This window comes from Manis javanica, chromosome 16, assembly GCF_040802235.1.
Source record: "Manis javanica isolate MJ-LG chromosome 16, MJ_LKY, whole genome shotgun sequence".
Lineage (NCBI taxonomy): Eukaryota > Metazoa > Chordata > Mammalia > Pholidota > Manidae > Manis > Manis javanica.
The window spans coordinates 14,883,170-14,909,383 of NC_133171.1; the positions used below are offsets into that span (position 1 = coordinate 14,883,170).

General features: G+C 43.5%; 1 long non-coding RNA gene across 1 annotated transcript in view; it reads left to right on the forward strand.

The window, feature by feature from the left end:
- Nucleotides 1-13,713: 13,713 nt before the first annotated feature.
- Nucleotides 13,714-26,214, forward strand: part of LOC140846737 (uncharacterized) — a 202,267-nt gene continuing 189,766 nt past the window's right edge. Inside the window, exon 1 of the long non-coding RNA XR_012126105.1 lies at nt 13,714-13,969. This is a non-coding gene — a long non-coding RNA (uncharacterized lncRNA). The remainder of the gene's footprint in view (nt 13,970-26,214) is intronic.

A 26,214-nucleotide genomic window follows, 5' to 3' on the forward strand; every position in this document is an offset into this window, starting at 1 on the left:
AGGGAGGGATAAGGAGAGGATATGCATCCTGCCCAGCCAGGCCCGTCTGAAATTCCAAGGGTGCTTAGCCAAGGACTTGATGGCATTAGGAGTCTAATCAGGCAATTTACCAATGTTTAATGTTCCTAAGCTATTATAGATGTATTGCTTCTGTAGTCATGGGGCAGGAGATGTGTTTGAAACATTGGAACATTTAAGCTAAATAATTTTGCATTAAATCTGTTCTATACCACGAGGAAACAGGTCAGTAGCCACAGCAGCCCTAGGAAGGGGACTAAGGGGGTCAGATCAGCCTTCAGAGAGCTGGGTTCGCACTCTGAGTAGCGCAAAGGGGACTCCGGGGCAGGCCACGCGGTCAGCCCGGAGCACCCGGGGCGCTGCCCGGAGTGCCTGCTGGTTCTCCACCTCAAGTGTTACCTTTCCTGGGTAATGTGTGGGCACAGATAATCTACATAAGAATTTAGAGGGCCAGCACACATGATACAACATTAAGTCACCAGTTACCAAATGAGAGTTTGGTGTCTTTTTGTTCCTTAACAGTATGTGGTGAGTGTATTAGTTTCCTGGGGTCACTGTAACATCGTACCACCAACTGGGGGGCTTAGAGCAACAGGACAGAACCGCACTCTTACAGCTCGGGAGGCTGGAAGCCCGGGACCAAGGTGCTGGGTGGCCACGCTGCACGGCTCCAGGCAGGACGCTCCCCCACCTCTCCCCGAGCCTCTCTCAGGGGCTGGCAGACCTCGGCCCGGGCTCCACACTCCTGTCTCCGCCTCTGTCACCACATGGCTTCACTGGGGTTTTCCTCTTCCTAAGAAGATGCCGGTCACACTGGGCTGCATCCTGCCTTCACTGGCCTGTCCTGACTCGGTGACATCTGCAATGACCTCACGTTCACAGGTGTTCACAGGGGTTAGGACTTCCACACCTCTGTTCAGAACCCAATTCAAGCCATAACAATATCATATTGTGTTATTGTTTTTGGAATATCTAATTTTTAATGGCTATATACTATTCTATTTTATATATGTAGCATAATCGAAATATTCACCAAAGTCAGAAACCAGTGATTATGCCCAATTTTTGTAAAAATTTGGGGAAAGGTGGGTATTTTTATTTTTAGACCACTAGCATGCACCTCACATGGTACAATTTCCCTTGGCTGAGTAATCACACTATTCAGCAGAGACGTTGTTTGGGAGCTGGGCTGGGGAATGAGGTCATCTCCGTAGGGGTGCTGAGCGTCTGACATCTGTATAGGAGTTTTGTGGCCTCAGGGATAGAACATAGGGGTGAAGGTCTCTAAGCAGTAGGCAGGTACTCTGTCCCCTGCTGTTCTGCCGGGTGAGGGGTCCTCAGTGTGCATTCCTGCCCTGCTCCTTTGCTCTGAATAAATTTGGCAACATTTTATACGTATTCCGTGCAGTCTGCATTGTCCTCTTAGGTATTTATTGTGCACAGCTTTCCAAGTGCCCCCCTTCCTGTGCCACGCACTATATTCTCTTTGAGAGTCGTGTAATATTTCACTATGCGGCTTAGCAGCATATGTTTAATCAGTCGCCTATGCACAGGTATTTATGTGGCCTTTAATTGTCACCACTGCAAGCAACATTTTAATGAAAATCCCTATACACGCATCAGGGATTCATGTCAGTACTTCTGTATGACAGAAGTGAGATCGTGGTCACATAGGATATTACCAGACTCTAAAAACACCTGACAAACTTATGGGTGAAATTCGTATTTCATTATTGACTTTGTGTTTTTTAAATTATTTACAAGACTGAGCATGGTTCCTGACTTTTTTATTTCTTCTGTAAGTTGCTATTTTATATCTTTCAGCTATTTTTCTATGGACTGTTAGGAGGTCTTTCTACCTTTTGGATGTTAAGATTGGTTTAAGATGTGAGCATTAGCTTTTTCTTATTTATGAATAAATGTTTTCTTACTCCCTGTTAATGGGTATCAATCACCCTGTCCTTGAGAAACTCTGCCAGTCATAAAATTCCCTCCTTTTGGCACACCAGATATGGAATGTTGGCACTGAATTTTTGAGACATAGCTACCTTATAGAATGATGCCATGGGGTGTTGGGAAGTGCGTCAGCCTCAGAGGCAGGTGGTCTGACACTGACTATTCATTCTGTCCTTCACCAGCTGGGTGACATTGGGAGAGTTACTTCACCTCTCTGAGCTTCTGTTTCCTTATTGTGAGATGGGATATCTGCCTTCTCTGAGCGCTAGGTATCCCCAAACCCTGGAGGTGCTGAGAAATCCCACTTCTGGGAGGCCTGGGGCATAGGAAGGGTTTGGGAAGGAGAGACCTCTCGGTAGTAATGTTGTACAGTCCAGAACGTCTGCAAACTGAGAGCATAGCCTTTGGCCAAACTGGCAAACTAGGCTTTTCTCTTTTCTCAATTGAAAAGTAATCAACATAAAATAAAACTCATGGATGCAAGAATTGAAGCTGATGAATTCTGACAATTATGTATACTTACCTTACTGCCCCCCAAAATAAGCGATGTGAGACTTCCCTCCCCAAGGACGCTCTCTGCTGGCGGCCCGTGTTCTTGACAGCTCGTTTCTGTCGCATGTATTAGCCTTCCCTGTATCTGGGTCTCATGTAAATGGAATCACACTGTATGTGCTCTTCTGTGTCTAGCGTCTGCCTCTTAGAGTATTCTGAGATTCAGTCACGCTGCTTTGTTTATCGGTGGCCGCTCATCGCTGAGTAGTATTCCATTGCAGGGACAGACCACGGTTTATTTATCCACTCTCCTGTTGACAGACACTTGGGCTGCTTCCAGTTTTGGCTGCCGCGAGTGAGGATGCTATAAACATTCTCATGCAAGTCTTTTGATGGACATGTATGTTCCTCTTTGTGGGTACCAGACAGGACTCTGGGGCAAGTGTATGATTGGTTTTATCGGAAACTGCCGAACAGGTTTCTAAAGTGGTTATGCTATTTTAAAGTCTCGAGCTGTGAGAGAGCCCCGGCTGGTGTTTCCAGCCCTTCTCTGGAGCGTGAAGCGGCGCCTCCCTGCAGCCAGCCAGCCGGAGTTAATGGCTTAGTTTCCAGCTGGGAGCCCTCTGTGTGCACCCGGGTATCTTTCTCTTTTTCCATGTGCATTGCCTCCCCGGTGAGACCGGAAATCCTGTGGGGCAGAGGCTCTGCCTCCTTGGCTTCCCTCAGCCACGGGGCCTGGGGCCTTGGCTTCTTGTTGGTCGATTCCTTGCTGCTAAGAGGCATTTGTAGGCTGTCTTGTAAGGAGAGGAGACCAGCAAGTGCTGACGCCCCCAGATGCCTCTCAGGCCCTCGCGGCCGCGCCTGCCCCCTGGAGGCGGCTCGCAGACACTGCAGGGAGGCTGGCTCGTTCCCTTTCTCTCTGATTCTCCCTCATTGCTTCTCTCTGGCAATCAGGCAGTCAGGGCCTCTGTGCAGCTGCTGGGTGTGGGCGGCCCCTCTTTGTGTCAAGGCCTGTTTGGTGGCACCGGGGTCAGGAGGGCGGGGGAGGAGATGAGTCGGGCCCTTTACTGGCCTGCTTCCCTCCTCTACCTCAGTTTCCCTGCCTGAGTTTTCCTTTGATTGATGCTGTATAGTGTCATGAAAATGGTTCTCTTTTGATCTTTAGAATTTTTTCTCCTCTCACCTTGATATGTTCCCCTTTTAAAAAATGAAGTGGACAGATGAAATTGTCTAAAACATGAATTTGGAGAAAATAGAAAACTTGACAACCTAAAAATTCTCTGAAGATAATCCCAGATTGCACGATGACTTCTGTTCTTGAAACATATGAAAGAATCCTTGAGGCTCCTTTCTTTGTTAGAAATGAGATTTTTCTCCCATGTGGAGTAGTGGGCGGCCTGCAGGTGCCTCACCCAGATCTGTGGTGCAGGCTCTCTCACGGCCTTGCACGAGGACTCAGGCAAGGTGCAGACCTCCCAGCTTCCATGGCTCACTGTGGGAGGAGGACGTGGAGAGGACCAGAGCTTGACCTCCAAGCCTGACCTGGGTACCTGGCTCCATGCCCTCTCCCCTGTCCTTTGAACATAGTTCTGCCCCTGTTCCCACAGTAGGAGCTGTTCTCAAGGCTGCAGTCCTGAGAGAGGAACGTGCTGTCAAGACCATCTGGCCAGTATGCATGGCTGAACCCAGTTGAGGCCTCTGTGTAAACTTCAAAGATTCCGGTGGGCGGGCATGGAGATGGCCCTGCCTTGTGGCCGCCCACTATGTACCTCCTAGGAGAGTCCCCTTGCCTGTGGACGTGGTGGCCCACGGTCTGGAGTGGCCTCCACCTCAGTGTCTCCTCATCCTTCCAGTATGGGGCCCAGTTTTGGATTTCACCTGGGGAATCTCTGAGGTGGTGAACCATGCTTGCCTGTCAAACTCCCAATCTAACATTTGTGAGGGGCTCAGAGATATGCACACAGAAAAGTCAGGGACTGAGAAAAAACATCAAGGTTTTAGGCAGGTGTTGCTATTTTTCCTTAATTTACTTGAGGTAATGCATATGAAGTATACTTACTTAACACTTCCTGTTTACTTTTACACATCCAGTAGACATCAGTTGCGTACCTACTGTGGGCAGGCTCTATGCTAGGGGCTGGGGAGGCATCTGTGAGCCAGACAGCCCTGTGCCTGGCTTGGCAGGACTCAGACACCACGGCTATAACCAACAGGCAATCTGAGCATTACAGGTGGGTGTAACATAAAGATTGTGGCAAATACCAGCAAAAGCCGCTGGGTCCCCAGCTCAGGCCTTGGCGTCAGGACGAGCTTCCCAGAGTGAACTGCGTCCAGCCCCGAACAGCAGGTCAGACTTAACCAGGCAGAAGGGCAAGGGGACCACGGCTTCCCCAGGGGGAAGTGCCGGTGCTCCAGGGCCTGCGGTTCAGTGTCGAGGGAGGGCAGGGATTGCGCGGCTGCGGTCAAGACAGTGGCGGGAATGAGGCTGGGTCTGGAGGGGAGGCCGGACCTCACAGACCTCCTGAGTCACACTGAGGAGTTCATCTGAAGAGCATTAGGAACCTGCTGTCTGGCTTCGAACCCAGAGCACAGATACAATTGGATTTATTCCTCAGGAAGATCAGGCGGCTGCATGGAGGTTGGGGAGAGGTGAGGTTGGAGCAGGTGGACCTCGGGGAGAGGGTGGAGATCAGACTTTGGGGGTGCCAGTGGGCTGAGAAGTGGGGGCCTAGGAAACGGTCACTTTGGACTCTTGGCTGATTTCCTCAGCAGGGGTGTGTTACCCATGCCCTTTGGGAGGCCGCAGAAGCCTTGGGAACAGAGTGCCCTCCCTCAGCCCTGTGGCGCTATTTCTGCGCTCTGGACCAGTGACTTGGAGGGAGACCTGGAATCGGCCAGATGAATTCCAGGTGTCCAGCGGGGTGAGGTTTCTGAGTGTGCAGGCTGCATGCTGATTGCTAACCTCCTTTCCTGAGCTGCTAAATCCCTAAGAAATTTGTTTCAGTGAAAAACTGTGCAACCCCTATGTTTATCACAGCACCATTTACAATAGCCAAGAAATGGAAGCAACCTAAGTGTCCATCAGTAGATGAATTGGTAAAGAAGATGTGGTACATACACACAATGGAATATTATTCAGCCATAAGAAGAAAACAAATCCTACCATTTGCAACAACATGGATGGAGCTAGAGGGTATGATGCTCAGTGAAATAAGCCAGGCAGAGAAAGACAAGCACCAAATGATTTCACTCATCTGTGGAGTATAAGAACAAAGAAAAACTGAAGGAACAAAACAGCAGCAGAATCACAGAACCCAAGAATGGACTCACAGTTACCAAAGGGAAAGGGACTGGGAAGGATGGGTGGGAAGGGAGGGATAAGGGCGGGGAAGAAGAAAGGGGGTATTATGATTAGCATGTATAATGTTGGGGGGAGGCATTGGAAGGGCTGTGTAACAGAGAAGACAAAGAGTGATTCTACAGCATCTTACTATGCTGATGGACAGTGACTGTGATGGGGTTTGTGGGGGGGACTTGGGGAAGGTCCCCCCTAGTAAACATAATGTTCTTCATGTAATTGTAGATTAATGATAACCAAATAAAAAAATAAAATAAAATTGTGCAGGTATTTTAAAACAGTCTGTTCTCCCCCAAGTCTATTGCCCTTGAGTTTATTCTTGTCTGTGCAAAGGGGACAAGTGGGCCCCAGGTGGCCAGAGGTAAAATTCCTCATCCACAGCATGGCCACTCTCCGTGGGCTCCCTGGGTAGCTGATGTTCACTGATGCTTTCTGCTCTTAACTTGCTGATTGTCAGCTGTCCATTAAAACAGTTCCCTCTCTCCCCAAAGCTGTTACATGGTGTTTGCCATTGCAGCTTCCAAAGGTGGAAGACGGCTGCCCAGGTAGAGTCGCAGGCCCATTACCCAGGAGGACCTGATCCCCCCACCTGCCAGGAACGTCCCCTCAAGCACTGGCTTCCCTCGGGAAGGAGCAGTGAGAGTGATGGCGACTGGAGGCCACCTGTAGTTCGATCAAGGAAGCTGACAGCTGCATGTCAACGGGAACCCAGAGCAGATCTGAGAGGCCTCTGAAGTCACCAGTGGCAGTGGCGCTGTGTGCCTGGACTCTGGGGCCACTTTCCACAGGCTGGCCCTTGCTGGCCACGTGCAGGAGGGTGCGCAGCCCGCACAGCAGGCACGTCTGAAACGCCTCCCATGGTGGGCTGCCCTCTAGCTCCTGAGCCCCTGGCTGGGACGCTGCCCTCCCCTGTCACAGCTGGTCTGTTTTGGCTCCCAAAATGTTTGTCTTGTGCCTGCCTAGGCCTCTGGACACAGCACCTTACAAGCTGCCCCTTGGGTGACACTCCCTCCTGTCCCTCCCCTGTGCTGCCCCTACACTGGTGCAGATCTGCTGCTGTACTGCAGCTGTGGACCTCCAGGCTATGTGCTTTGCTGGTACCCAACTTTGTTCTCTGCGAGGGTACATCCAGCTGACCCTGGGACTTCAGGTCTTCCAGTTTGCCCACTTTTTCCTTTAAGGCATGAAGCATTCAGGCAAACATGAAAGACAGGAATTTTTTTTATTAAGGTATCATTTATATACACTCTTATGGAGGTTTCACATGATCAACATTGTGGTTACTACATTCATCCATATTATCAAGTCCCCCCTACACCCTTTTGCAGTCACTGTCCAACCATGTAGTAAGATGCCACAGAGTCACTACTTCACTGTGCTACACTGTCTTCCCTGTGACCCCCCCACAAACCATGTGTGCCAGTCCTAATACCCCTCAATCCCCTTCTCTCTCTCTCCCTACCCACCCTTCCTCACCCCCTCTCCTTTGTTAACCGCTAGTTCCTTCTTGGAGACTGTGAGTCTGCTGCTGATTTGTTCCTTCAGTTTTGCTTCATTGTTACATTCCACAAATGAGGGAAATCATTTGGTACTTGTTTTTCTGTCTGGCTTATTTCACTGAGCATAATACCCCCCAGTTCCATCCATGTTGTTGCAAATGGTAGGATTTGTTTTCTCCTTATGGCTGAATAATATTCCATCGTGTATATGTACCACATCTTCTTTATCCATTCATCTGCTGATGGACACTTGGTTTGCTTCCATATTTTGGCTATTGTAAATAGTGCTGTGATAAACATAGGGGTGCATATGTCTTTTTGAATCTGGGATCTTGTTTCCTTTGGGTAAATTCCTAGGAGTGGAATTCCTGGATCAAATGGTATTTCTATTTATAGTTTTTTGAGGAATCTCCATGCTGCTTTCCACAATGGTTGAACAATTTACATTCCCAACAAAAGTGTAGGAGGGTTCCACTTTCTCTGCATCCTTGCCAGCATTTGTTATTCCTTAACTTTTGGATGTTGGCCATCCTTACTGGTATGAGGTGATATCTCATTGTGGCTTAATTTTCATTTCCCTGATAATTAGTGATGTGGAGCATCTTTTCATGTGCCTTGTGGTCATCAGAATTTCTTCTTTGGGGAGCTGTCTGTTCAGATCATCTGCCCATTTTTTAATCAGGGTATTTGCTTTTTGGGTGTTGAGGCATGTGAGTTCTTTATGTATTTTGGATGTTAAATCCTTGTTGGATATGTCATTTATGAATATTTTCTCCTATACTGTAGGATGCCTTTTTGTTCTACCGATGGTATCCTTTGCTGTACAGAAGGTTTTTAGTTTGATGTAGTCCCACTTGTTCATTTTTGCTTTAGTTTCCCTTGCACAAAGAGATGTGTCCAGAAAAAATTGCTCATGTTTATATTTGAGATATTTTTGCATATATTTTCTTCAAAGAGTTTTATGGTTTCATGACTTACATTCAGGTCTTTGAACTATTTTGAGTTTACCTTTGTGTATGGGGTTAGACAATGATCCAGTTTTCATTCTCTTCCATGTAGCTGTCCAGTTTTGCCAACACCAGCTGTTGAAGAGGCTGTCATTTCCCCACTGTATATCCATGGTTCCTTTATCATATATTAATTGACTATATATGCTTGGGTTTATATCTGGGCTCTCTATTCTGTTTCATTGGTCTATGGGTCTGTTCTTGTGCCAGTACCAAATTGTCATGATTTCTGTGGCTTTGTAGCAGAGCTTGAAGTTGGGGAGCATAATCCCCCAGCTTTATTCTTCCTTCTCAGGGTTGCTTTTGGCTATTCGGGGACTTTTGTGGTTCTATATGAATTTTAGAACTATTTGTTCTAGTTCGTTGAAGAATGCTGTTGGTATTGTGATAGGGATTGCATTGAATCTGTAGATTGCTTTAGTCAGGGTGGCCATTTTGACAATATTAATTCTTCCTTTCCATGAGCATGGCATGTATTTTCATTTATTGGTGTCTTCTTTAATTTCTCTTATGAGTGTCTTGTAGTTTCCAGGGTATAGGTCTTTTACCTCCTTGGTAAGGTTTATTCTTAGGTATTTTATTCTTTTTGACACAGTTGTGAATAGAATTGTTTTCCTGATTTCTCTTTCTGCTAGTTCATTGTATGTAGGAATGCAACAGATTTCTGCATATTAATTTTGTATCCTGCAACTTTGCTGAATTTAGCTGTTGGTTCTTATAGTTTTGGGGTGGATTCTTTAGGGTTTTTATGTACAATATGTCGTCTGCAAACAATGACAGTTTAACTTATTCCTTACCAGTCTGGATATCTTTAATTTCTTTGTGTTGTCTGCCATGGCTAGGACCTCCAGTACTATGTTGAATAAAAGTGGGGAGAGTGGACATCCTTGTCTTATTCCCGATCTTAGAGGAAAAGCTTTCAGCTTCTCACTGTCAAGTATGATGTTGCCTGTGGGTTTGTCATATATGGCCTTTATTATGTTGAGGTACTTGCCCTCTATACCTGTTTTGTTGAGAGTTTTTATTATGAATGAATGTTGAATTTTGTCAAATGCTTTGTCAACATTTACAGGATGATTGTGTAATTTTTGTCTTTTTTGTTGACGTAGTATATGATATTCATGGATTATTGAATATTGTACCATTCTTGTATCCCTGGAATAAATCCTACTTGATCATAATGGATGACATTTTTGATGTATTTTTGAATTCGGTTTGCTAATATTTTGTTGAGTATTTTTGCATCTAGGTTCATCAGGGATATTGGTCTGTAATTTTCTTTTTTTTGTGGTGTCTTTGCCTGGTTTTCGTATTAGAGTGAGGCTGGCCACATAGAATGAGTTTGGAAGTATTCCCTCCCCTTCTACTTTTTGGGAAACTTTAAGGAGGATGGATATTAGGTCTTCACTAAATGTTTGATAAAATTCAGTGGTGAAGCCATCTGGCACAGGAGTTTTTCTTAGGTAATTTTTTGATTACCAGTTCAATTTCGTTGCTGATAATTGGTCTGCTCAGATTTTCTGTTTCTTCCTGGGTCACCCTTGGATGGTTGTATTTTTCTAGAAAGTTGTCCATTTCTTCTGGGTTATCCGATTTGTTACCATATAATTTTTCATAGTATTCTCTAATAATTCTTTGTTATTTCTGTGGTGTCCATAATGATTTTTCCTGTCTTAGTTTTGATTCTGTTTATGTGTGTAAAGTCTCTTTTTTTCTTGGTAAGTCTGGCTAGGGGTTTATCTATTTTGTTTATTTTCTCAAAGAACCAGATCCTGGTTTCATTGATTATTTCTATTGTTTTATTCTTCTTGATTTTATTTATTTTTTCTCTGATCTTTATTATGTCCGTCTTTTTATTGACTTTGGGCCTCACTTGTTCTTTTTCTAGTTTCATTAATTGTGAGTTTAGACTCATCATATGGGATTGTTCTTCTTTCCTGAGGTAGGCCTGTGTTTCAGTATACTTTCCTCTTAGCATGCCTTGGCTGCATCTAAGGGACTCCGTTGATCATGGAGGTTTAACAACATGCTCCTAAATCATTGATGAATCAATGACAAAATAAAGACGGAGATCAAGGGACTCCGTCCTTCTATCCTGGGCTTGTGGGCAACAGGGACAAGATTGACCAAAGTAGAATTCAGTTAAATTTCTCTTGAATTGGTACAGAGGATGTTGGGATGGGTGGGCCCCTTGAGTGAGGGAGAGATGGAGAGAGAGTTGTGATAATACATAGCTCTTCACTCCTCTGCTTTCCAGCCTCTTATAAGTCTGTTTTCTCAAGATTTTCCTCCTCAAGCTCAGGTGAGGCTAAGGAAAGTCATGTATTCTTGCTGGGCCATGCTAAGCAGTTCATTAGTGTCTCAAATGAGACCCAACTGTTTCATTTCTTATGATAAATCACTGGGGAGAAAATTGCTTTAATAGAAAACCCAGTTAGAACCCACTGCCAGTCCCAGAGGCCCCTCCAATGTGAAAAAGACACTCTGGCTTCTGACCCTCCTGTCACATGTATTGGCTGTTGTCCCATCTGCCTGACGTTAGTGATGCTTGGTCTGGGTCTGGAGTGGAGCGCTGAGGCAGGATGCAGTGCGTGGGGAGGCCTGACCTAGAGCCTGGCACTCTTTGCTGGTTCTTGGACTGGAAAATAAAATAAAAGGGTAAAGTGGTGCAGTGACCCTGAGGGCAGTTTGACCAAATCTGTCGAAGCTGAATCTGTGTATACTTTCTGACCCAGAAGTTCAAATTGCTGTATGTGTTCTAGGGAAAGGAGATTGCTATTGCTAAGCACTCTTCAAACCCACCCCTAGGGGAGGCAGCAGGCAGTGGGAAGGGAGGCCAGGGGGACGCATGTCCCGCTTCTGTCTCCTGGACTCAGCCAGGAAGTCCTGGACGCCTGTAAGAAGGGGTAACACACGGAGGCTTGTCTGGGCCTCAGGGGACACAGCCCGTAACGTGCTCTGCACAGTCTGACACATAGATGTCCAGTGCATATCAATAGTTTTAGTTTTAAATTAAATTTTGATTATATAAAACATTCTATTATTGTAAAAAATATTGAAATATTACAGATAAGGCCAAAGTGCCCTCTAAGCTAGTCATCCTCCCCGACTCCATTCGGCCCTGCTACTGGGAGGAATCATTCTTGCTTTCTTTTTTTTTCTATTTGTCTTTTTGGTGGATCTTTCCTGGCTTTTGCTATGCATTGATATATATATATATATATATATATATATATATATATATATATATATATATACATATTTTATTCTTTCTCTCCCCAGAGAACACATATAGCCACAGAGTCCCATAGCATGTGTGCATCATGGTTTTAAAAGATTTCCCTATTGATGGATATTTGGGTTGATTCTAGTTTTCACTGGAATAGGCACCGGTGCAGCCATCGTTTTCACAGCTCACTGGGCCAAGCATTTCTCTCGGGGGCCATCAGGAGTGAGATATGTAGGGTCAGAAGGTATATACATTTTTATCTTCAACAGTTATGCACAATGACCAAAAATGGCTATACCAGTAATTTAAATTTCAACCTGCATATCAAGAGAGTAATCCTTTCCTCACATTTTGTCAAACTTGTCAACACTTTTTAAATTCTTTATAATATTTTGGGTGAAGAAAAGGCATATCCTTTTGTTTTTAACATCTAATTATCAGTGGGGTTGAGTGTCCTCTTCTATGTTATTGTCCATTTATATTTCATTTCCTGTGAATTAGTGGTAATACATGTTGCCCATTTTTCTACCAATAGGAGGCACTAATCCTTTGTTCCCTGTGTTTTAATATTTCCTCCCAATTTTTGCTTCTGTGTCAACTGTTTATGGTCCTATGATAAGAGAGGTTGTGCATTTTGATGTAGCTAAATTTATCATTCTTTTCGTGGTTCTTTCTGTTTTGCATTTTGTTTAAGGAGAACTTTCCCTATCCTCGTGGTCAGAGAGATATTCTCTTAAATTTCCTTTCAGCACTTTCCTAGGCATATTTTAAGATTTATGTCTTTAATCCATATACAATCTTTATATGAACAAATTTTCTTTTTTTGCTTCAAAAGGAATCCTACTATTCCCAGTATCTCTTATTGCCTAATCTGCTCTTCCTTCATAAAGTGTCTCTGGTATCAAGTGTTAAATTCCTACATATATAGGAATCTGTTTTAGATTTGTATTCTTTTGTAATAATCTAGTTATTCCCACTCTGATTCCATGAAATTGCTGTGGCTTTTAATATGTCTTGGCACGTGGGAAGGGCTGGTCCCAATTCTGCCCTTTTATAAAATTACCTTGGTTTTGCTAAGTGAATTCTAGAAGCAGTTTTAATGTAAGAACTCTAGAAACTCACCAAGCTTCGACTGGAATCATACTGAACACAGATTTATCTTGGGAGAAGGAGTGATTGGTGGTGATGGTGCTAGCCGAGGATGACAAAGATTGATTTCTGGTTTCAGAGCTTTTTCTGGTGTTCCAAATAACAGGAGTTGGGAAAAGAGAAGATTGTGGCCGTGGTGGAGTCACCTGCCCTGTTGACCATTTCTCTCCTTAGACGAGCCCTTTTCCCTGGGTCAAGTCTCCTTAGAACGCAGCACAGATGAATCTTAGGAGACCTTTGATGAAGACGGTCACACGTCACTCAGGAATAGTTTTCACCTGCTGTGGGTGGTGTGCTGGCTCAGCCGATGACACAGCACCCACCCTGCCCACAAGTTTCCTGAGGGTCATCGGGGGAGCCCGGGGTCTGCTCCGGGATCTGAGCACGGGAGGACCCCTTTCAGACACGCTGGCTCTCACAGGGAGTGATTGGTGTTTGAGAGCATATATGAAAAAGACTACCCTGAGCACGGAGTTCTTAAATGTGATCTGTCATTCACAAAATGGGTATATACCCGTGAAGCGTCACTACTGAGCTATGGAGGGTGCCTGGTGTCCACAAGGACTGGAGACCCCTCGTGCTGCTGCAGAAGAAGCTCCCCCCTTCCGGGGCGTTTTTCAGGCCTCTCGACTGGATCTACTTGAAGACCAAGGTCTGTCCGCATCATCTCATTTCTTGTCGCGTCCTTTACACCCCAGGAGGTTTTAAAAACTGAAACCTATAGACCAAGTTCTCCAAGCCTTTAACTTGTACATAGTTCACCTTTCACAAAGTGGTGCGTATTTCTTCTCCTGTAATGTTATAAGGTGCCCGGTATATACAAGAAATTGCCTTTTAACAAAATGTACTAATTATCTGCAAAAAAGCAGCATCCGTGAACTGATCTCTGACTACATGAGATGAGAATCACAGCGGTTCCTGCCTCCCAGGGTCACGGTGAAGAGCAGATGGGCTGATGCGCCAGAAGCCGTCTGTAAACTGCAAACATCACCCTGCAAATGTTATTTTGCTGCTCAGCACCGCAGAAGGTCATAAATGAAACAGCGCCCTCGGCTCCTGCCCTGGAGACATTTAAACCAGCTGGAGGCTGAGCTCTAGGTGGGAACAATTAAGGAGAAACTGCAAGGTAGCTTGGAAACCAGCTCCTGCAAATGTAATGGCAACGGGGCCCTCGGCGCTGATGCAGCAGGAGCCGCTGTGCCCAGAACCTGCTCTGCCGCCCTGCACAGGGCAGCCCGCCAGCGTTCCGTCCCCAGCAAAGGTAGGGAGCATCTCCGTGGCAGAGGGCCTGCCGCCTCGCCTACCTCTCTCCCTCCGACCCTTTAAACGCTGCCCCTCCCCCAGTTACTCGGGGCCTCTCTCTCTTCCCCACAGCTCCTTTGCCCCCATGAGGCAACATTAAATCCATTCCTCGGGCCCTCCTGGGACCCTGGCGCTGGGCGCCTTTTGCTGGTGAAAACTACTGAAAGGCACCTACAGCCGCCCCGTGGGCTTGGCTCCAAGTCAGAGCCTGGCCTTTCCAACCCTCCATTTACCATGCTCACGTTTTGAGATGGTGCGCTGGGGGTCCTTCCTCTGAGAAAGCCTGGGGCCGTGGGAGGTGTTCACAGGTAATTAATTCATTAGGCTACGAGAGGAGGTCTTGCCAAACTCAAGGACAAACCCCAAGTTCACGCTTCATCTAGTGGTTGATTAGTTCTGCAAATGATCCTGGAAACATAAAAGGTGGCAGGGGTGGCCGGGCACACAGGCCTGCGTGGGTAAGGCCTTGCTGCTGAACTTGATGTAGCACGTCTTGTCTCTTTTAGGCTGTAGTTTCCCTTGTAAACGAATCTCTAGTGACTATACATCCATCTCCTGGACAAAGCAGTGTGCTCCGCACCTCCCACGGTCCCCGTGTGGGCACCGGGACAGGTGCCTGCTTCTCTGCTCCCCTGCCCTCCCCTGCCCTCCCCTCCCCTATTCTCTCCTCTCCTCTCTCCTTTACGTCTTTCTTCTGGAGAAATCCATGCTTTAAATTGTTTCTAAATTTAAGATACCATAAACAAACTTTCTGAATTCAAAATTGGGAGACATGGTCTGATGACAAGAGAGAATATTTGAAATTGAGTGGAAAAGCCAGGATATACGGCCACTATAATGACAGATAAGAGAAATCTTTGCAGGTAGACGGATTGTTCCCCTGGGAGTCTGGGTGACTGACAAGACTGCGGTGTCCGAAATTCTCAGGTGTGTAGGGTCTGTGAACCATTGGAGTGAAGCTGCCTGGTGAAGCCTGTTCAATGAGCCCAGCACTGGCTAGTCCTGCAGGGCACCAGTTCCCTTCAGCGTTTGTAAGGCACCATCGATGTGGATAGCAAACAACAGAGTGATTAAATGTTGTGAAGTTTTCAGTATTTTGTTTTCAGAGCAGTTTTTAAAATCTGGAGACGCAAGGAGAATGCAGTGGCTCAGTCACTAGACTTGGGGCACACCTGGTCTAGTGGAATAGACGTGCCTGGGGAGCTGGGCAGAGCTAATGTTTGTACATCAGACTGTAGTTTCCACACACTGGGAATATTCCTCTGCTAACGATACCCTAGAGGAATCCTTTTCTTTGGAAATGGAAACTCAGCTGAACGAGTTTTGAAGTGAGAATCTGTTCTGTGCTAGGCGGGGTTTGGTGCCCCCGACAGTAACCTCATGGTTCTCTCAGGAACACCTGAGTTGTGTTTAGAGGCTTACTCAGGCCTCACGGAGTTCGCTCGTAGCACAGCCCAGATTGACTCCAGGTCGTTTGGGGTGTTATCTTGCCGGCCCAAGGGCAAGGTCCGAGACCGCTTCCTTGCCTGAGAAAGCTGAGGCTTCTAGGAAGAGACTTGCACCGTGGGTTTTGGAGTTAATCTGCTTTGAGTTCCAGTTCTGCGACTGACTAGCCGTGCCCCTTTGGGAAACTTTCTAATCTTCTCTGAGTCTTGGTCGACCTACCTGTAAAATGGGGATAATACATATGCCTCAAGAATGTGTGTAAGGACAGGCGAAAATGAAAATATAGTGCCAGCCACGTAAAAGGCAGTCCTGAATACCAGTCACTGGCACCGTCATTACTTGTAGCAGTGGCATCTGTCTACTTGGATGTTTCCCTAGCAAACCATTTCCCTAGACAGATGATGAAGGAAAGGGGGTGCGACCTGCTCACTCAGAGAACCCTTCCCGGGGCACAGAGACATAGAAGACGGAGTAGGTTTTCAAATTCATTTAAAGCACCTTAGATTTTTCCACTCGCCTTCCTCCTCTCTGCAGAACCAGGGGTGAGCCCTTCATTGTGATTGCCGGGCTTTCAGGAAAAGGCTGTTACTTTGGGTCTGTATCTGGATTCAAGTTCTGACAGCTACTCTGTGGCGCCACGAGCCACCGTCCCGTTTTCCGCTCAGCATTTCCTTCCCGCAAGTGCCACCTGTGGGGATGTCACGTTTTCTTTCAGCTCACTTTAGGATCATGTGTCATGTTCATAGTCTAAACTAGAGTCCTAATTGTCCAAATTTGTCATTTTGGGCACTGATAAACTTTTGCTTCTTCTGAAAATGAAATTACGTTTTGTACCCCGCATTCTGGTATTCCAGATAGTGAATCTTGGAGTAGCAGGATTTACGTGCTGATCAGAAACGCCTGAAGCCGTTCCCTGTGAGGGTGGGCGGGGTCGTGTAAACGGAGGAAGGAGGAGTGAGTCGGTGGAGTCTTTGCCGGTGGAGTGTGTTTCGAATCCTTGTTCAATGCCTAATAAGGCGCCTTATGCCGAGTAATGGCTCAAAAATACTTCCTGAGTGAACAGATCAACATCCCAAACAAGCCACTGGAATTTACAATGGAAGCCGTTGGATCTAAATAGCTGCCCGACTTTATTTGACCCTGCAGCCCAAACCCGGCAGGGCAGCGGCCCCTTAGGCGGAGGGTGCCCTCCCCTCCGCCTCCTCCCTTTGAAATCTCTGGTCCAGGACTCTCTCTCTGAAGCTCTCACTGGTTTTCCCAGACAGAATTGGCTCTAACTCGCCCTTACGTTTCCTTTTCCAAACCGTTACACCTGCCACGGCTGTGCCCGCCGTGCACCCTCTGCTCTGAGCTACGGCTCTGACTTGGGTTGGGGTCGACCTGCTTCAGCCCTAACTTCATGAGTTATCAGCCGTGGATTACAGGTCACTTCTCTGAATCTTGAGTTCTTTATGAGTATAGTGGGAATAATAGTAACTTAACTCATAAGATTAACAAGAGGATTTGAGCACCACCCCTGTTTTCATATATTTTCCTCCACCAAAATCTTCAAAATCAGAAATAATTTAATTTCTCTCGATTTCTATAGCTCCAACTTCAGTGCTAGGCATTTAAGAGACTCTCAATACGTTTCTGTGGAAATAATATAAATGGGTGGACATAGTGGTGGTTGCTGACATCACATGTAGGGGAATGCAGGGAACAGGGCTGAGCCACCCAGTTTTCGTAGAAACTACGTGAGGCTAACATTCCTGGACCCTGCCCTAAGTTAGATAACTAGAACTAAATGATCCCCCTGGGGTCGAAACTCGTGCTAAGTCACATAGGAATGCTTGTGCAAAGGTCAGGCACCTGGTGTATCCCTGTTCCAATTTTATTGGCCAAAGTATAGAATGTGTTTCAAATTCATTGGTTGGGGTAATGTGCAGGCTCTGGTGCAATGACCTTAGAAATCCCATATAAACCATACCTAAAGTTGCTTGGGGGTCGGCAGCTCGGACTCGGCCTGCGTGTCAGGGGAGGTGCTGTCGACCCCAGCTTGCTGGCTGAATAAAGATTTTGCTTGGATTTTCATCTCCGTGTCCGTGTGTCTTGTTCTCTGGGAAACCCCACAGTCCTGGACCCTAACACACATTAAGCCTCCGTGTCTGACATTCTTCCCAAATGCCTTGCACACAGGCCCACCTTGTTTTATTGAACTTTGCTTTATTGAACTTCACAGATGTATTTTTTTACAGATTGAAGGTTTGTGGTAACCCTGTATTGAACATCTATTTGCCATTTTTCCAATAGTATTTGCTCACTTTGTCTCTCTGTATATCATTCTGGTAATTATCACAGTATTTCTAACTTTTTCATTATTACTGTGTTTGTTGTGGAGACCGGTGATGAGCGATCTTCCTTGTTACTGTTGTAGTTGTGGGGTGCAGCAACTCGTGCCCATGGAGGACCGCAAACTTGATGGACAGCATGTGTGTTCTGACCGCTGCACCGGCCAGCCCTGCTGCCCTCCCCCTGGGCCTCCCTAGTCCCTGAGATGTGACGGCATTGAGATCAGGACAGTTAACATCCCACAGTGGCCTCTGGGTGTCCAAGTGAAAGGGAGTGTCACACGTCTCTCACTTTAAATCAGAAGCTATGATTCAGCTCAGTGAGGAGGGCAGACTGGACGCTGAGATGGGCTGAAGGCTGAGCCTTTTGTGCTTAACAGTCAGCCAGGTTGTGGACGCAAAGAGAAAGTTTGTGAAAGGACTTGAAAGTGCTCCTCTAGTGAAAACACGAATGACAGGAAAATGAAACAAACAGCCTTATTGCCGATATGGAGAACGTTTTAGTGGTCTGGACAGAAGGTCTAACCAGACACAACATTCCCTTAAGCCAAAGTCTAGCCCAGAGCAAGGCCCTAATTCTCTTCAATTCTGTGAAGGCTGGAGGTGAGGAGGCTGTAGAAGAAAAGTCAGAAGCCAGCAGAGGCTGGTTTATGAAGTTTAAGGAAAGAAGCCGCCTCCGTGACAGAAAGTGCAGGTGAGGCAGCAGGTGCTGATGGAGAAGCTGCAGCAAGTCACCCAGAAGATCAGCTGAGATCATTCAGGAAAGGGCTGTGCTAAACAGCAGCTTCTCAGAGCAGACAAAACAGTCTTTTCCTGGAAGAAAAAAGTCCCATCCGGGACTTTTACAGGTAGAGAGGAGAAGCCAGTGCCTGGCTTCAAAGTTTCCAAGGACAGGCTGACCTGTCAGGGGCTAATGTAGCTGATGACTTTAAATTGATGCCAGTGCTCACTGATTATTCTGAAAATCCTGGGGCCCTTAAGAATGATACTCAATCTACTCTGCCTGTGATGTAAACCACAAAGCCTGGATGACAGCACGTCTGTTTACACGTGGTTTACTGAATATTGTAAACCCGATGTTGAGAACTTCTGCCCAGAAAAAGACTCCCTTCAAAATATTACTGCTCATCAACAATGCACCCGGTCACCAGCCACCATGGGGATGGACAAGGAGATGAACGCTGTCTTCGTGCCTACTAACCCAGCGTCCACTCTGCAGCCCATGGCTCAGGAGTAATTTCAACTTTCAAGTCTTATTTAAGGAACACATTTCATAAGGCTACACCTGCCATAGTGATTTCTCTGATGGATATGGGCGAAGTCAACTGAAAACTTTCTGGAAAGGATTCACATTCTTGATGCCATTAAGAAAATTTGTGATTCATGGGAAGAGGTGAAAATATCAACATTAATGAGAGTTTGGAAGAAGTTGATTCCAGCCCTCCTGGATGACTTGAAGGGCTCAGACTTCAGGGGGGGAAGTCACTGCAGATGTGGTGGAAACGGCGGAAGAATTAGAAGTAAAAGTGGAGCCTGAGGACGTGGCTGAGCTGCTGAATCTCTTGATGAAACCTGAACAGATGAGGAGCTGCTGCTTACGGACGAGCAAGGGAAGTGCTTTCTTGAGATGAAACTACTGGTGGAGTTGCCATGAATCGCTGAAATGACAACAAAAGAATTAGAATATTACATTAAATTAGTTGATGAAGCAGGGGCAGGGTTTGAGAGAACTGATTGCAATTTTGAAAGTTCTACTATCGGTAAAATGCTATCAAACAGCATCTTATGTACAGCGACATCATTTACGGAAGACTCAGTCAACACGGCAAATGCCACTATTGTCTTACTTCAAGAAGTGGCCACAGCCCCCAGCCCCCACCCTGATTGGCCAGCCTCCATCGGCACCCAGGTAGGGCCCTCTGGCAGCAGAAAGATTAGGACTTGCTGAAACCTCAGATGATGGTTGGAATTTTTTAGCAATAATGTATTTTTAAATTAAGGTACACACATTGTTATTTTAGACATAGTGCTAATTGCACACTTCATAGACTCCAGTATAGTATAAACATAACTTTTATATGCACTGGGAAACCAAAGGCTTCATTTACTCCCTTTATTGCATTATTTGCTTTTTTGCAGTGGTCTGGAACCAAACGCACAGCATCCCTGAGGTGCACCTGAGATCATTAACCACATAGCAACAGCAATAATGGTTGTCATGAAGTGGAGCCTTACCTCTTCCCTGAATGTGGAGCTATAGTTATACGAAAGGTGTGTGCATTTGTGGGCAGGGAGAGGGAGGGAAGGATGAAGACTTCCTATTTCAGAGGTCAGTCTCCATCCACGTTGCTGGATTGGAAGTCGGGAAGTGTGTGTTCTATTCATATGCTTCCAGAAAGTTTAATGAAGTGAGCCCCCAAAATGTCTGTTTCCACTACATTTCTTCCAGGAATGGAGGAAATAGTTGTACTGCAGGCATGGAAGGTGGAGTTTTAATTCACTGAGTACTGGGTTGCTTTTGGCCATAATTAGAGAAGAGCTTTTCAATACTTTATCAGAACAGCTGAAGATCTGTGAATGTGGCTTCTAGTGTAGTTAATGCAGTCTTCACAAATCACCTAATTTCCATGTCTTAATTTTACAAGTCTGTAAAACCAGGAATTTAACATTAAAAACCCTTTATTTTCAGGTCTAATATCTTGAGTCATTTTTCATGGTCTGTAAAACTAGAATTTCCAAAAATGGTTCTTATTTTTAAAAAATGATCTTACAACGGTTGACAGTAGAATGCATTTTCTCGGGTAAGAAAGAGTTTCTACATCGAGCAGGGCGACCAGGGCATAGCTGACGCTCCCCCAAGGCCCAGGCAGCTCTACAAGGGGAGAAGAGCAGTCGGTCCTTCTCCGGAAGTGCCTGTCTGGAGCTCGTGGAGCTGCCCCGGGGGTGCCTCTGCATCCCCGCGGCCCTTATTCCATCAGCTGCAGTGCTTTCTCATGCTTTCTTGATCTTTCCAGAGGTTGTCAAAGGAAGTCACACAACTATGGCCTGACTTTACCTCCTGACAAAACCTTATCAATTATATATATGTGCTTGATGCATCCTGATTTCAGAGAACCATCCTCATAAGAAAGATGAAATAGAACGCTTTGTTATTGTGCTCTTTTTCTTCCTTTTTTCTTATCATTTTCTCATATATACTACCCCAATCTCTCTCCTCTCTTCCAGGAGCCTAATATGAACTGAAAGATTTTATGATGTTGAGTTAAATTCCTTGTCCTATTTTAAAAGCCCTGAGGCTGAATGTCCTTTCTTTTTTAAAATACCTTCAAACTAAATTTTTTTTTGTGTGTACGAGTCCTTTTTCAACTTTTCTGAAGGTTAGTGTAATTCCATGGAATCAGCTTTATAGGATAAAACACAATGTGTTTTTTGGCAGGTGCATGTGCAATGTCTGGTCACAGGCTGGTGGAATGTTTTGGAAAATATATGGTACCTAACTGGGCGGGTCATGGGCTTAGAGGTGAGGTCACAACAGAGAAACCCAGCTACTCGAGTCCCCAGGCTAAGGAGCTGCCATGAAAACAATGCCCACTTACTTCCTTGGGCTACCACGCACAGGGTCACACACTTGTGGCTTGAAACAGCAGAAATATTCTCCTGGTCCTGGAGCCCGGGGCTCTGACATCGATAGCAGGCTGGGGCCTCTGGTGGCTCTGAGGGAGAAACCGCCCATGCCTCCCTCCCGGCTCCAGGGCAGCCGCCAGCCCTCGGATTCCTCGGCTGGTAGGTGCCTCGCTGTGATCTGCTCCGTCTGTGCCTCGCCTTCTCTCCCGTGTATCCTGAGCAACCAATGTGTCAAAAAATAAAAAAAAATATATTGAGACAAGTGAAAATGGGAACACAACATACCAAAACTTATAGGATGCAATAAAAGCAGTTCTAAGAGGAAAGTTTATAGCACAAACCCTTGCACTAAGAAAAAAGAATGATTTCAAATAAACAAACCACCTGATCTCAAGTAAATAACCACCACAAAGTACTATCAAAAGAAGAACAAACTAAGGCCAAAGACAGTAGAAGTTAAACAGCACGAAGATAAGAAATATAAAAAGACAATAGAAAAAAAATCAATGAAACTAAGAGCTTTTTTGTTTTGTTTTTTGTTCTGAAAACACAAACAAAATAGATAAACTCTTACACTAATCAAGAAAAAAACTGAAGACTCAAATAAATAAAACTATAAATGTAATAATCTCAACTGATACCACAGAAGTACAAAGGATCATAAGAGACTATGAACATTACACACCTACAGATTGGACAACTAGAAGAAATGGAAAAACTCCTAGAAACATAGAATCTACCAAGACTGAATTAAGAAGAAATAGAAAATCTGCAAAGAACCGTCAGTAGTAGGGGTGATCAAAACCTCCCACTAAATGATATCCAGGACCAGATGGCTTCACTGGTGAATTCTACCAATTATTTAAAGAATTAAAACCAATTCTCAAAATTTTTCAAAAAATAGAAGAGGAAGGGATACTTCCAAATTAATTAGAGGAGGCCAGCCTTACTATAATGGCAAAATCCGACAAGGACACTACGAGAAGAGAAAATTATAGGCCAAAATCCTCAACAAAATATTAGCCAACTGAATTCCATGCAACATTAAAAGGATCATACACCATAAAGAAGTGGGATTAATTCCAGGATGAAGGATTGTTCAAAATATGCAAATCAATCGATGTGATTTGATCATCACATCAGTGAAATGAAGGATCAAATCATATCAGCTCAACAGATGCAGAAAAAGTATTTGACAAAATTCAACATCCATTCGTGATAAAAACTCTCAACAAAGTGGGTACAGAAAGAATGTATCTCAGCATTATAAAGGCCAAATGTGGCAGTCCACAGTGGTCATCATACTTAATGGTAAAGTGCTGAAAGCTTTGCCTCTAAGATCAGGAACAAGACAAAGACGCCCACTCTTATGACATATTCAACATAATACTGGAAGTCCTAGGCAGAGCGATCAGGCAAGAAAAAGAAATAAGAGGCATGCAAGTCATAAAGAAAGAAATAAAGCTCTCTATTGCACTTAGTATGCGATTATATATGAGATATCAAAAAGGCACCATCAGAAAACTATTAGAACTAATAAATTCAGTAAAGTTTCAGGATACAAAATCAATATACAAATTCAGTTGCATTTTTATATACTAACAATGAACTATCAGAGAAATTAAGAAAACAATTCCATTTACAATTGAAGCAAAAAAGAATAAAATAAATAGCTGAACACTGGAAGCTATAAGACATTTATGAAAGAAATTGAAAGCACAAATAAATGGAAAGATATTCCATGTTTGTGGATTGGAAGAATTGTTAAAATGTCCATACGACCCCAAGTCATCTACAGGGTCAATGAAATCCCTATCAAAATTCCAATGGCATTTTTTACAGAAATAGAAAAAATAATCCTAAAATGTGTGTGGAACCACAAAAGACCATGAATAGCCAAAGCAATCTTGATAAAGAACAACAAAGCTGAACATATCATGCTCCCTGAATTCAAACTATATTACAAAGTTATAGTAATCAAATCAGTATGATATTGACATAAAAACAAACATAGATAATTGAAATGGAATAGGATCCCAGAAATAAACCTATACATGTATAGTCAGTTTATGACAAAGGAACCAAGAATATACAGTGGGAAAAGGATAGTGTCTTCAATAAATGGTGTTGGAAAAACTGGACCTCTATCTTACATCATACACAAAAATTAACTCAAATGGATTAAAGACTTGAAACCATAAAACTCCTAGAAGAAAACGTACGGATAAGCTTCTTGATATCAGTCTTGGCAATGATTTTTTTGGATTTGAAAAAAAAAATCAAAGGTAATAAAAGCAAATATAAACAAGTGAGAATACATCAAATGAAAAAAACTTCTGCACAGCAAAGGAAACCATCAACAAAATGAAAAAACAACTCACAGAATGGGAAAATAAGAATATCCAAAATATATACAGAACTCAAATCACAGAGTAGCAACAAACAAACAACCCAGTTAAAAATGGAAAAAGGAACTGAATAGACATTTCTCCAAAGAAGAAATACATATAGCTAACAGGCACTTAAAAAGGTGGTTAACATCACAGATCACTGGGGAAACACAAACAAAACCACAATGTGATATATCATTTCACACTTGTTAGAATGGCTGTCATCAAAAAGACAAGTGATAACAAGTACTGGCCAGGCTGTGGAGAAAAGGAAACCCTTGTGCAGCTGGTGGGAATGTTAAGTTGGTGCAACCACTGTGGAAACAGTGTGGAGATTCCTCAAAAGATTGAGAATAGAACTAGCATATGATCTGGCAATCCCACTCTGGGTATATATATCCAAAGGAAATGAAAACAGGATCTCGAAGAGATATATGCATCCCAACAATTGTTGCAGCGTTATTCACAATAGCCAAAATATTGAAAAAAACTAAGTGTCCATCAATGGATGAATGGATAAAGAAATTGTAATATATACATTCACATACACAATGGGATACTATTTAGCTATGAGAAAGATGGGCGTCTTGCTATTTGCAACAACGTGGAAGGAACTTGAGAGCGTTGTGCTAAGCGAAATAAGTCAGAGGAAGACAACCACTGTATTGTATCACTAATATGTGGAATCTAAACCAAATTCATAGAAAGAGTTTCTAGAATCATAATTATCTGGAGATGTGGGGGTGAAGGAAAAGGAGAGATGTTTCTCGTTGAGTATAACTTCTAGTTATAAGATGAGTAAGTTCTTGAGATCAAAGTACCACCTAGTGATTGTAATTAGCAATACTATATTAAATACTTGGAAGGTGCTAACAGAAGCAATATTAAATGGTCTCATTAAAAGAAAGAGTAATTAGGTGACATGATGCAGGTGTTAGTTAATGCTCTGTTGGTAATCATTTTGCAATATATCAAATCACCTGTACACATTAAACTTAATATAATTTTATTTATTGGTTATATGTCAATATGGCAGGGAAAAAGGTGGTTTAAGTTTACATTTGGTAATATCTTATTTGTATTTTCATCAATATTCCTAGTGATATTTCTAATTTTTCTTTTATATCATCTTTATTAGGCTTAGATATCAATGTTGTAATTGTTGCATAAACAGAATTTAGAAGCTTTTTTACATTTTGTATTCTCTAGAAAACAATATGTAGCACTGGATCTCGAAACATCGGATAGAATTCCCTGTGCAGCAATAAATATCTGGTGTTTTATTGTGGGGTAGTTCCTTGGTGTTTTGTATTTCTACTCTTGAAATTGGAATGGCTTCCACTTTCTTTTCCTAATGGGGTCCATTTTGTTATATTGTGTTTTCCTAGAATATAATCTACTTCACTGAGCTTTGTGAATTTATTGGCCTAAAGTCTATGAAGTAGTAGTTTAAACAAAAAAAACTGAAAATCAGAAAGCTTATGTTTCTCATAATTTAATTTGTATATTTTCTTTGTTTTTCTTGATTAATTAGTGGTTGCTTATTTAATCAAAACACTTATATTTAATATGTTATTCTTTTGGTCTTACTTCTTCTCATGCTCGTTATTTCCTTTAATTTTGGTTTACTTTCTTCTTTATAGCTTTTTGAGTTGGGAATTCATTTATTTTCATAATTTATTATAGAAGTATTCTTTAGAAATTCTGGAATTTAAATTTTTATTCCCTCTTTTAACCAAGAGTTATTTAATAGAAAAAGAAATCCCATGTGAGAGACCTTTAAAATAATTTCACTGAAGTCTGACTGTAGCCTTTTCATAATATTTATACTTTACGAACTTTTTTCTTTTTAATGTATTATGTGACGATTTTTATGAATGGTCTATGTACATTTGAGATAAAGTTACATTCTCTATTATATAATACAGTATGTAATATTATATATAATAGAGTATAATGTTCAATACATATCCATGAAAGTTATGTTATTGGTTATGTTGCTCAGGTTTTCCATATCCATATTTATTTTTGTTTATTTGACCTGTCTTATACTGAGAATAATGTGATAAAGCTTTCTATTAGTCATGTTTCTTGACATGGCTACTAACATCTTGTGTAGCTTCTGGATACAAAAATGGTTGTTTTATAAAGTTGTTGATATATGAATATAAATATTCATAAATATATTCAAGGTGAATTGACTCTTTTAGTATTAAAGAGTGCTTTTGATGGCGTTCTACTTATCTGATATTAGGATTATAGCCTTTGCCTTCATACTGTTTCCACTTTGCCTGGTATGTCATTTTTCATCCTATACATTTAGCCTTTTTGAATTTTCTTTGGGTGTATCTTCTGTAATCAGTATATAATTGGGGTTTTCTTGTATTCTTTTAATAGATGGTTATTAAAGTGGA